Genomic DNA, 12,768 nt, shown 5'->3' with positions numbered 1-12,768 from the left:
CAATGATCTAAGAACTAAAATGTCCAAAGATGATCTAGAGATCTAAAAGTGATCAAAAGATTTCTATACAATAGTAAAAGGTCCTACATAGAAGAAACTAGTAGCCTAGGGTGTACAGAAATGAGTAAATGACATAAAAATCCTTTTCCGGGCCCACTTGGTGTGTGCTTGGGCTGAGCAATGAAGCAATTTCGTGTAGAGACCTTTTCTGGAGTTAAACGCCAGCTCTCATGCCAGTTTGGGCGTTTAACTCCAAATTTTATGCCAGTTCCGGCGTTTAACGCTGGAATTTCTGTAGGTGACTTTGAGCGCCGGTTTGGGCTATCAAATCTTGAGCAAAGTATGGACTATTATATATTGCTGGAAAGCCCAGGATGTCTACTTTCCAACGCCGTTGAGAGCGCGCCAATTGGGCTTCTGTAGCTCCAGAAAATCCGCTTCGAATGCAGGGAGGTCAGAATCCAACAGCATCTGCAGTCCTTTTTGGTCTCAGAATCAGATTTTTGCTCAGGTCCCTCAATTTCAGCCAGAAAATACCTGAAATCACAGAAAAACACACAAACTCATAGTAAAGTCCAGAAAAGTGAATTTTAATTAAAAACTAATAAAAATATACTAAAAACTAACTATATCATATCAAAAACATACTAAAAACAATGCCAAAAAGTATACAAATTATCCGCTCATCACAACACCAAACTTAAATTGTTGCTTGTCCTCAAGCAACTGAAAATCAAATAAGATAAAAAGAAGAGAATATGCAATGAATTCCAAAAACATCTGTGAAGATCAGTATTAATCAGATGAGCGGGGCTTTTAACTTTTTGCCTCCGAACAGTTTTGGCATCTCACTCTATCCTTTGAAATCCAGAATGGTTGGCTTCTTTAGGAACTTAGAATCCAGATAGTGTTAATGATTCTCTTAGTAAAGTATGATGATTCTTGAACATAGCTATTTATTGAGTCTTGGCTGTGGCCCAAAGCACTCTGTCTTCCAGTATTACCACCGGATACATACATGCCACAGACACATAATTGGGTGAACCTTTTCAGATTGTGACTCAGCTTTGCTAAAGTCCCCAATTAGAGGTGTCCAGGGTTCTTAAGCACACTCTTATTGCCTTGAATCACAACTCTTATTTCTTTCTTTTTTTCTTCTTTTTTCGTTTTTTTTTTCGGTTTTTTTTTTTTTGAAATGCTTTTTCTTGCTTCAAGAATCATTTTATTGATTTTTCAGATCCTCAGTAACATGTCTCCTTTTTCATCATTCTTTCAAGAGCCAACATTCATGAACCACAAATTCAAAAGACATATGCACTGTTTAAGCATACATTCAGAGATCAAAAATATTGCCACCACATCAAAATAATTAAACTATTATAAAATTCAAAATTCATGCAATTCTTTCTTTTATCAATTAGGCACGTTTTTATTGAAGAAAGGTGATGGATTCATAGGACATTCATAACTTTAAGGCATAGACACTAAGACACTAATGATCACAAGACACAAACATGGATAACCATAAGCATAAAAATTCGAAAAACAGAAGAACAAATAACAAGGAAATCAAAGAACGGGTCCACCTTAGTGATGGCGGCTCTTTCTTGCTCTTGAAGATCCTATGGAGTGCTTGAGCTCCTCAATGTCTCTTCCTTGTCTTTGTTGCTCCTCCCTCATGATTCTTTGATCTTCTCTAATTTCATGAAGGATGATGGAGTGTTCTTGATGCTCCACCCTCAGTTGTCCCATGTTGGAACTTAATTCTCCTAGGGAGGTGTTTAGTTGCTCCCAATAGTTTTGTGGAGGAAAATTCATCCCTTGAGGAATCTCAGGGATCTCATGATGAGTGAGATCTCTTGTGTACTCCATCCTTTTCTTGGTGATGGGCTTGTCCTCATCAATGGGAATGTCTCCCTCTATGTCAACTCCAACTGAATAACAGAGGTGACAAATGAGATGAGGAAAGGCTAACCTTGCCAAGGTGGAGGTCTTGTCCGCCACCTTATAGAGTTCTTGGGCTATAACCTCATGAACCTCTATTTCTTCTCCAATCATGATACTATGGATCATGATGGCCCGGTCTATGGTAACTTCGGACCGGTTGCTAGTGGGGATGATTGAGCGTTGTATGAACTCTAACCATCCTCTAGCCACGGGCTTGAGGTCATGCCTTCTCAATTGGACCGGCTTTCCTCTTGAATCTTGCTTCCATTGTGCGCCCTCTTCACATATGACTGTGAGGACTTGGTCCAACCTTTGATCAAAGTTGACCCTTCTAGTGTAAGGATGCTCATCTCCTTGCATCATAGGCAAGTTGAACGCCACCCTCACACTTTCCGGACTAAAATCCAAGTATTTCCCCCGAACCATAGTGAGATAATTCTTTGGATTCGGGTTCACACTTTGGTCATGGTTCTTGGTGATCCATGCATTGGCATAGAACTCTTGAACCATCAAGATTCCGACTTGTTGAATGGGTTGGTAAGAACTTCCCAACCTCTTCTTCGGATCTCATGGCGGATCTCCGGATATTCACCCTTTTTGAGTGAAAAGGGGACTTCGGGGATCACCTTCTTCAAGGCCACAACTTCATAGAAGTGGACTTGATGCACCCTTGAGAGGAATCTATCCATCTCCCATGACTCGGAGGTGGAAGCTTTTGCCTTCCCTTTCCTCTTTTTAGAGGGTTCTCCGGCCTTGGATGCCATAAATGGTTATGAAAAAGCAACGCTTTTACCACACCAAACTTAAAATGTTTGCTCGTCCTCGAGCAAAAGAAGAAAGAAGGGAGTAGAAGAAGAAGAAATGAGGAAGAGGGAGATGGTGGTGTATTCGGCCAAAGAGGGGGAAGAAAGGGTGTTTAGGTTGTGTGAAAATGAAGGGTTGAAGAAGGGTATTTATAGGAGAGAGGGGGTAAAGGTTCGGCCATTATGGGTGGGTTTGGGAGGGAAAGTGGTTTGAATTTGAAGGGTGAGGTTGGTGGGGTTTTATGAAGGATGGATGTGAGTGGTGAAGAGAAAGATGGGATTTGATAGGTGAGGGGTTTTTGGGGAAGAGGTGTTGAGGTGATTGGTGAATGGGGGAAGAAGAGAGAGAGTGATGGTAGGGTCCTGTGGGGTCCACAGATCCTGTAGTGTCAAGGAAAAGTCATCCCTGCACCAAATGTTGCTCAAAATCACGTTTTGAGCCATTTCTGGCGTTAAACGCCGGGCTGGTGCCCATTCCTGGCGTTTAACGCCAGGTTTTTGCCCTTTACTGGCGTTTAACGCTAGTCTGGTGCCCCTTTCTGGCGTTAAACGCCCAGAATGGTGCCAGACTGGGCGTTAAACGCCCAACTGCTAGGCTTACTGGCGTTTAAACGCCAGCAGCTTCTTCCTCCAGGGTGTGCTATTTTTCTTCCTGTTTTTCATTTTGTTTTTGCTTTTTTCATTGTTTTTGTGACTTCTTATGATCATCAACCTACAAAAAAAGATAAAATAACAAAAGAAAATAATTAATTATAAAACATTGGGTTGCCTCCCAATAAGCGCTTCTTTAATGTCACTAGCTTGACAGAGGACTCTCATGGAGCCTCAGAAATGCTCAGAACCGTGTTGGAACCTCCCAACACCAAACTTAGAGTTTGAATGTGGGGTTTCAACACCAAACTTAGAGTTTGGTTGTAGCCTCCCAACACCAAACTTAGAGTTTGACTGTGGGGGCTCTGTTTGGCTCTGTTTTGAGAGAAGCTCTTCATGCTTCTTCTCCATGATGACAGAGGGATATCCTTGGGCCTTAAACACCAAGGATTCTTCATTCACTTGAATGATCAACTCTTCTCTATCAACATCAATCACAGCCTTTGCTGTGGCTAGGAAGGGTCTGCCAAGGATGATGGATTCATCCATGCACTTCCCAGTCTCTAGGACTATGAAGTCAGTAGAGATGTAATGGTCTTCAATCTTTACCAAAACATTCTTTACAAGTCCATGAGCTTGTTTTCTTGAGTTGTCTGCCATCTCTAATGAGATTCTTGCAGCTTGCACCTCAAGGATCCCTAATTTCTCCATTACAGAGAGGGGCATGAGGTTCACACTTGACCCTAAGTCACACAAGGCCTTCTTGAAGGTCATGGTGCCTATGGTACAAGGTATAGAAAACTTCCCAGGATCCTGCCTCTTTTGAGGCAGTTTCTGCCTAGACAAGTAATCCAGTTCTTTGGTGAGCAAGGGAGGTTCATCCTCCCAAGTCTCATTTCCAAATAACTTGTCATTTAGTTTCATGATTGCTCCAAGGTATTTAGCAACTTGCTCTTCAGTAACATACTCATCCTCTTCAGAGGAAGAATACTCATCAGAGCTCATGAATGGCAGAAGTAAGTCCAATGGAATCTCTATGGTCTCATTTTGAGCCTCAGATTCCCAAGGTTCCTCATTGAGGAACTCATTGGAGGTTAGTGCACGCCCACTGAGGTCTTCCTCAGTGGCGTCCTCCTCCTCTCTTTCCTCCCAGAATTCGGCCATGTTAATGGCTTTGCACTCTCCTTTTGGATTTTCTTCTGTATTATTTGGGAGAGTGCTAGGAGGGAGTTCAGTAACTTTCTTGCTCAGCTGACCCACTTGTCCTTCCAAATTTCTGATGGAGGACCTTGTTTCATTCATGAAACTTTGAGTGGTTTTGATTAGATCAGAGACCATTGTTGCTAAGTCAGAAGTATTCTGCTTAGAACTCTCTGTCTGTTGCTGAGAAGATGATGGAAAAGGCTTGCCATTGCTAAACCTGTTTCTTCCACCATTATTGTTATTGAAACCTTGTTGAGGTCTCTCTTGATTCTTCCATGAGAGATTTGGGTGATTTCTCCATGAAGAATTGTAGGTATTTCCATAGGGTTCTCCTAGGTAATTCACCTCTTCCATGGAAGGGTTCTCAGGATCATAAGCTTCTTCCTCAGATGAAGCATCCTTAGTACTGTTTGGTGCATTTTGCATTCCTGACAGACTTTGAGAAATCAAATTGACTTGTTGAGTCAATATCTTGTTCTGAGCCAATATGGCATTCAGAGTGTCAATCTCAAGAACTCCTTTCTTCTGACTAGTCCCATTGTTCACAGGATTCCTTTCAGAAGTGTACATGAATTGGTTATTTGCAACCATTTCAATCAATTCTTGAGCTTCTGCAGGCGTCTTCTTCAGATGAAGAGATCCTCCAGCAGAGCTATCCAGAGACATCTTGGATAGTTCAGAGAGACCATCATAGAAAATACCTATGATGCTCCATTCAGAAAGCATGTCTGAGGGACATCTTCTGATTAATTGTTTGTATCTTTCCCAAGCTTCATAGAGGGATTCTCCATCCTTCTGTCTGAAGGTTTGGACTTCCACTCTAAGCTTACTCCATCTTTGTGGTGGAAAGAACTTTGCCAAGAAGGCATTGACTAGCTTTTCCCAAGAGTCCAGGCTTTCTTTAGGTTGAGAATCCAACCATATTCTAGCTCTGTCTCTTACAGCAAAAGGGAATAGCATCAGTCTGTAGACCTCAGGGTTAACCCCATTAGTCTTGACTGTGTCACAGATTTGCAAGAATTCAGCTAAAAACTGATGAGGATCTTCCATTGGAAGTCCATGGAACTTGCAATTCTGTTGCATTAGAGAAACTAATTGAGGCTTAAGCTCAAAGTTGTTTGCTCCAATGGCAGGGATAGAGATGCTTCTCCCATAGAAGTCGGGAGTAGGTGCAGTAAAGTCACCCAGCACCTTCCTTGCATTGTTGGCATTGTTGTTGTTTTCGGCTGCCATGGGTTCTTCTTCTTTGAAGAATTCGGTCAGGTCCTCTAAAGAGAGTTGTGCCTTGGCTTCTCTTAGCTTTCGCTTCAAGGTTCTCTCAGGTTCAGGGTCAGCTTCAACAAGAATGCCTTTGTCTCTGCTCCTGCTCATATGAAAGAGAAGAGAAAAAGAAAATGTGGAATCCTCTATGTCACAGTATAGAGATTCCTTGAAATGTCAGAGGAAAAGAGAAATAGAAAGAAGAAGGAGAAGGAGAATTCGAACTTTAATTAGTGTTCCGAGGGTTACCTGAAACGTGGAGCTCGGTCGTCTTGGTGAGACCCGAGGTGGGGGTTCCGTGACCCGAGCTTGATGCGCTGAGCGGCGGGTGGTTGTACCTGCAATGACACTCCGATGCTTAAGTTAGCATGGGTCCACGCAGATATGTGTAGAATGTAGAATGTATGTTATACCTGGGTGCTCCAGTGTATTTATAGTAGTTGGCCGTGATCTTCCCTGGATAAGATATTCTTATCTTATCTTATCTTTTGGGGGTTTTATCCCTATCTTCGTGGAACCGCCTTTCCTAGGCCGTTTGGGCCTTTAGGTTTTTGGGCTTCGTTCCTTTTGATGGGCCTTCTTAACTTATTTGTCCGAGGTCCGACCTCGGGCGTGGGCTTTGGGACGAGGTCGGACCTTCTATGAACTTACCGAGTTTGGGGAGCTCGGTCAGGGTATGAACAGTGCCCCTGCCCGAGTTCGTCCTTTCTTGAGAGGTCGAGCTCGGGCATAGTAGTTTTTTCAAAATTTGAAAATGGCCGTTTCAGCATTTATTGCTTTTTACCGTTTCTCCTCGATTTCCGTTCGGGCTCTGTGAAGGCATTATTTATTTGCCCCTTTCCTCATTTTCTTCGTTTTATTCTGTTCCCTTTTCCGTTTTCTGAGTTTTCGCCATCTCTCCTTCGAGCACCGCTCCTTCTTTCTCTTTGTTCTTCTTCTCCGATTCTTTCTGTGCGTTTTTCCGGGGTTTCTTCTGCGCCGCCTGTTTCTCCTTGCTGTCGGAACTTGTCGTCCTCTTTCTTTCCAGGTTTGTTCTCGTCTCTTTTTCTTTTGTGTACATATGCTTCTGTTCTTTTGTGTGGCTCTTTGTCTGTTTCTTTTTCTCTATGTCTGGGTTGCCCCGAAAAGAGGCGCCGCCATTGCTTTGTTGTTCGTACATGGGGGGGGGCTCTTTTTTTGTTCTCTGGTATTTTGCTCCGGGTTTGCTGTATTTTCTTCTAAAAGATCTTTGTTTTTTGCTTTTGCTGAATGGGTTTTTGCTGTCTTCCTTTATGTGATTTTTGTTTTGCTGTTTGTACTCTTCTTTGTAGGCAAGATTTTTATGTCTCGAAAGGTTCTTCAAGCAATGTCGACCAAGATTCCTAGTGGTCTTGGTTGGGTAGATCCTGTTCCTCTGAAAGTCCCTTCTGTGGTAGATTCTGAGTATTTAGCTAGGTTTCGTAGGCAATGTAGTATATGTGAAGATAGAGAGTCTGAGAGGGATTATGAGCTAGTGGCCCCGGATTCCGAGGAGAGAGTGTGCTTCCCGCCTTTAGATAGTTCCGAGAAGCTCTTCTTTTACGCTTATGATTGTTTTTTCTCTAAACTGAGCGTCCGACTTCCTTTTACCGACCTGGAGTCCGAGGTGTTGTGGTCTTGTAATCTTGCCCCTACGCAGCTCCATCCGAATTCTTGGGCATTTTTAAAGCTGTTCCAACTTTTGTGTCAGTTTTTGGGTGTCTCTCCCTCTATTTCTCTTTTTTCCTATTTGTTTGTGTTGACGAAGCCGGGGTCGGGTGGAGGGAAGGTGTCCTGGGTCTCTTTTAGGGCTAACCAGGGAAGGAAGTTTTGTACCCTGTATGATGAGTCCTTTCACGATTTTAAGAACTTTTATTTCAAGGTCCGGGCTATTGGAGACGTCCGACCTTTCTTTCTAGATGAGAGTGGGGAGCCTTCTTTTCCTCTTTGTTGGCAGGAGAATGTAGTGTCTGTTAAGTATACCTTTGAGAGTCTAGATGAGGTGGAGCAGGCTTTCGTCGGTGTGGTGAGCAGTTTATGGGGTCGGGCACCTCACTTGGACACGAAGAAAATGTTGGGAGATCCAAGCCTTCTCCGTTCCGAGTTAGGTAGTTCCCGACCTCTTCCGAAATTCATCTTTTTTAGTATTTTTGTATTGCCTGTTTTTGGTGGAATTTCTGTTGTTGTAATCCTTTTCTTTATTTCTTTGTAGAGATGTCTTCTCAGGCGGATTCCATGAAATTCCTTCGTCGGACGAAGAAGTCGGTGGCTGCTCGGAATATCGAGGCCGGGGATGCTTCTGCCCGATCTTCTCCGCAGAAGACTACCGTGGGTGTTCAAACTCGGTCGAAGACTATTCCGACTCCTCAATTCCGAGCTGTAAGTCAGGATCCTCCGACCTCTGGGCCTGCTACTTCTTCTCCTCCCCCGTTCTCGGGTCCTCCTCCCAAGAAGCAGAAGACCTCTCAAGGGCTTGCCGGTTTTAATGATAAGGACTTTGATGCTCTTGGTTGGATTGAGCAGCATATCCTCCCTCAGACCTTTATTTCTACTGATGATGTGTCTATGGAGCATCATTTTCAGTATATGGCGCGGAGCTGTGTCCGGATGGCTAGTCTTCATGCCGCTATTGCCCGGGAGTTCAAGAAATCTCCTCTTGGGGCGACTAGCTCCCGACTTGAGAAGGCTCAGTCCGAGCTTGATAAAATTAGTCAACTGAAGGCTGCCAGGATTACTGAGCTGGAGGCTTCTTTGGAGAAAGAGAAAGCTAGGGCTACTGCGGCTGTGGCGTCAGCGAAGACATCTGAGGAGATGGCGAAGGCGGCCACAGAGAATTATACTCGGCTATATGCCGAGCTTGTGGAGACGAAGGAGGAGTTGCAATCTGCGCAGGACAAGTTTTACGAGCTGGAAGGTCATGTGGCCAAGGGTATGGATGCTATGTTTGAAAATCTGAAGGCTCAGGTTCGGGTTCTTGCTCCCGATCTAGATCTGAGTTTGTTCAGTATGGATAACGTCGTTGTGGAGGGAAAGATTGTTCCTGCTCCAAACGAGGATGAGGTTCCGGCGTCCGACCCCGAAGTTCCTGTTGAGAACCCGACTTCCTCTTTGGCCGGGGATGGATCTGGTGTGGGGGTTTCAAACCGGGATGACGTTGCCGTCGATGCAGTCCCGATATCTATGTTTCAGCCTGCTGTTGATGTGGAGTCCGGAAAGGGCCTCGATCCTCTGTAATCTTTTATTCTTGGTGTTTTGCCCGACCTGTGGGCTCTTTTGTTTTTGGATGGTTTCTTGTGAACGCTTTGGACACCTTTTTGCTTATTAGCTACTTTGTAGTAACTTTTTAGCTTATTTATGCGGTGTTTTTGTTTGCGTTTTGGCTTTTTGCTTCGCTTTTATGCTTTTTAGTTGTTTTTGGATAACAACTTTTTAGCTAGCGCTTGGAACTTTTGCCTTTGGTTTCGTTTCTTTCGCTTTGTACTTTTTAGTTGTTTTTGTAAAGCAACTTTTTAGTAAGCGTTTTCGAAACTTCCTTCGATTTCGTTCTTTCGCTCGTACTTTTTAGTTGTCTTTTGTAAAGCAACTTTTTAGTAAGCGTTTTCGAAATTTCCTTCGATTTCGTTCTTTCGCTCGTACTTTTTAGTTGTCTTTTGTAAAGCAACTTTTTAGTAAGCGTTTTCGAAATTTCCTTCGATTTCGTTCTTTCGCTCGTACTTTTTAGTTGTCTTTTGTAAAGCAACTTTTTAGTAGGCGTTTTCGAAATCTTGGTTTTCCGCCGTTTTAAGGCTTCTTTCTCTGGTCCGGGCCTTTCCTCGGACCTCGGACGCTTCGAGTACCTCCTTTGTTGGGTCCGACCTTGTTGCCGGTCGGCCTTTTAAGTTATTTTTGTAATCTCTTTTTATTTGGCTTTTTGAGCCTTTCCAGAGTTACTTTATAACTTCTCACATTAATTTGAACCTCGTCGCTTTATCTTTGCCGACCTTGTGTGGTCTCTTGGCAAATGATTTTTTGCGTTTTGCCGAGCATAAATTAATGCGCCTTGGCGGGGTACTTTTTCAGGATTTGTTTCGTCACGAGGAAGGACAAAAGAAAATAGAAAAATTTGATTAGTATTAAAAAGAAAGAATATTTACAGAGTGTTTACCCTTGACTAGGTCGGGTGCCTTACTTGACCGGGTGTCTCATTAAAAAACCCTTGTAGGGAAAAAGAGTACACCTCGGGTCAAATTTTTCTAGCTGTAGTACCGTCTTAGATTACAGGCGTGCCAGGCCCTGGGCAGCTCATTGCCTTCTAGGTCGGATATCTTGTAATAGCCTGTTCCTAAGACTTCTGTTACTTTGTATGGTCCTTTCCAGTTTGCAGCTAGCTTTCCTTCTCCCGACTTTTGTGTTCCGATGTCGTTTCGGATTAGAATTAGGTCGTGAGTGGAGAAGCTTCGCTTTATTACTTTCTGATTGTATCTGAGGGCCGTTCGTCGTTTTAAGGCTTCTTCTCGAATCCGAGCTCTTTCTCGGACCTCGGGGAGGAGGTCGAGTTCTTCCCTTTGTGCCTGCGGGTTATCTTTTTCGTTGTAGAAGATGGTTCTAGGTGACCCTTCCTCTATTTCAATAGGAATCATTGCCTCCATTCCATAAGCTAGTCGGAATGGCGATTCTCCCGTTGTAGAGTGTGGGGTTGTCCGATATGCCCATAGCACCTGGGGGAGCTCTTCGGCCCATGCCCCTTTGGCCTCTTGGAGTCTTCGTTTTAACCCGGCCAAGATGATTTTATTTGCAGCCTCTGCTTGCCCATTGGCTTGTGGGTGCTCGACTGATGTGAATTGCTGTTTGATTTTTAGTTCGGCCACCAATTTCTGAAAACTTGTGTCCGTGAATTGTGTTCCATTGTCTGTTGTGATGGAGTAGGGGACTCCGAACCTTGTGACAATGTTTTTGTATAGGAATTTGCGGCTTTTCTGAGCCGTAATGGTGGCTAAGGGTTCAGCTTCAATCCACTTCGTGAAGTAGTCGACCCCTACTATGAGGTATTTGACTTGCCCCGGTCCTTGTGGGAACGGGCCGAGTAGGTCGAGTCCCCATTTTGCGAAGGGCCATGGTGCAGTGATGCTGATAAGGTCTTCGGGTGGTGCCTTGTGAAAATTGGCGTGTTTTTGGCAGGGGGGCATATTTTCACAAACTCTGTTGCGTCTCTTTGCAAGGTCGGCCAGTAGAACCCGGCTCTGACTACTTTTTTGGATAGTGCCCGAGCTCCGAGATGGTTCCCACACATGCCTTCGTGGACTTCTTCGAGGACGCTCTTCGTTTCTGAGGTCGGGACGCACCTAAGGAGGGGGTTTGCGAATCCTCTTCTGTATAATACGTCGTGAATTAGTGTATAATTCTGGGCGTCTTTCGTGAGTCTTTTAGCTTCCTTTCTTTCGGCGGGGAGAGTTCCCGACTTCAGGTAGCTGAGTATGGGGGTCATCCATCCTTGCTGTTGGTCGGATATATTTAGCGTTTCTTCCCCTCTTAGCACGGAGGGAGATCGTAAGGTTTCCTGGAGGAGACTTCTGTTGTTGCCTCCGGGCTTGGTGCTGGCAAGCTTTGAGAGGGCGTCTGCCCGGGCATTTTGTTCCCGAGGTATGTGCTGGATCTGTATTTCTGAAAAGTGGCGTAATTGTGCCTGTGTTTGGTCCAGGTATTTCTTCATAGTCGGGTCTTTGGCCTGGTAGCTTCCATTGACTTGTGATGTGACGACCTGGGAGTCGCTGAAGATTGTGATTTTCTGGGCTCCGACCTCTTCGGCTAGTTTTAGGCCTGCTAGTAGGGCCTCGTATTCGGCTTGGTTGTTCGAAGCCTGGAACTCGAATTTTAGGGATAGTTCTATCCGCGTTCCTTGGTCGCTTTCGAGTATAACCCCTGCTCCACTTCCTGTTTTGTTTGAGGACCCGTCAACGTACAGGTTCCATGAGAGTGGGGTTCCAGGGGTCTCAGTGTATTCCGCGACGAAGTCGGCTAGATACTGAGATTTTATCGCAGTCCGGGCTTCATAGTGGAGGTCGAACTCGGACAGTTCCACCGCCCATTGTAGGATTCGTCCTGCCAGGTCTGTTTTTTGTAGGATGTGTCTCATGGGTTGGTTTGTCCGGACTTTGATGGTGTGGGCTTGAAAGTAGGGACGGAGCCTCCGAGCTGTGAATACTAGGGCGTAGGCGAATTTTTCTATTTTCTGATAGTTTAATTCGGCCCCTTGTAGTGCTTTGCTTACAAAGTATATGGGGTGTTGTCCTTGGTCATTTTCTCGTATTAATGCTGAAGCGATTGCTCGATGTCCGACCGAGAGGTATAGTACGAGCTCTTCTCCTTTTAGAGGTCGGGTTAGGATTGGTGGCTGCCCGAGGAATTCCTTGAATTCTTGAAAGGCTTTTTCGCACTCCGGGGTCCATGAGAAGGGTTTCCCTTTCTTTAGGAGTGAGTAGAGAGGTAGTGATTTTATTGCTGATCCTGCCAAGAATCTTGATAGGGCGGCCAGCCTTCCATTCAGTTGTTGTACTTCTTTGACACACGTCGGACTCTTCATATTGAGTATTGCTTAGCATTTGTCCGGGTTTGCTTCGATGCCCCTTTGAGTCAGCATGAAGCCTAAGAACTTTCCGGCTTCTGCGGCGAAGGTGTACTTTGTCGGGTTAAGTCTCATGTTGTGTTTTCTGAGGGTGCTGAAGACACTGGTGAGGTCGGTCAGCAAGTTTCTGTCTTCTTGTGTCTTTACTAGCATGTCGTCGACGTACACCTCCAGTTGTAGTCCGATGTGCTCTGAGAACACTTTGTTCATTAGCCTCTGGTAGGTTGCTCCTGCGTTCTTCAGCCCGAAGGGCATTACTACGTAGCAGTAGTTTGCCCTTGGGGTTATGAACGAGGTCTTTTCTTGGTCAGGTCCATACATCGGGATTTGGTTGTATCCCGAGTATGCGTCCATGAAGGAGAGATA

At 44.6% G+C, this 12,768-nt stretch overlaps 1 non-coding gene across 1 annotated transcript; it reads left to right on the top strand.

Moving 5' to 3' along the window:
• Positions 1–5,264: 5,264 nt before the first annotated feature.
• Positions 5,265–5,372, top strand: LOC130953190 (small nucleolar RNA R71). Its single transcript, XR_009075362.1, has one exon. It is a non-coding gene; the product is annotated as a small nucleolar RNA R71 (small nucleolar RNA).
• The last annotated feature ends 7,396 nt before the right edge of the window (positions 5,373–12,768 follow it).

Source organism: Arachis stenosperma, chromosome 9 (assembly GCF_014773155.1).
Source record: "Arachis stenosperma cultivar V10309 chromosome 9, arast.V10309.gnm1.PFL2, whole genome shotgun sequence".
Classification (NCBI taxonomy): Eukaryota; Viridiplantae; Streptophyta; class Magnoliopsida; order Fabales; family Fabaceae; genus Arachis; species Arachis stenosperma.
Note: the sequence above shows the minus strand (reverse complement) of the source record. Positions and strands in the feature narration are given on the sequence as shown.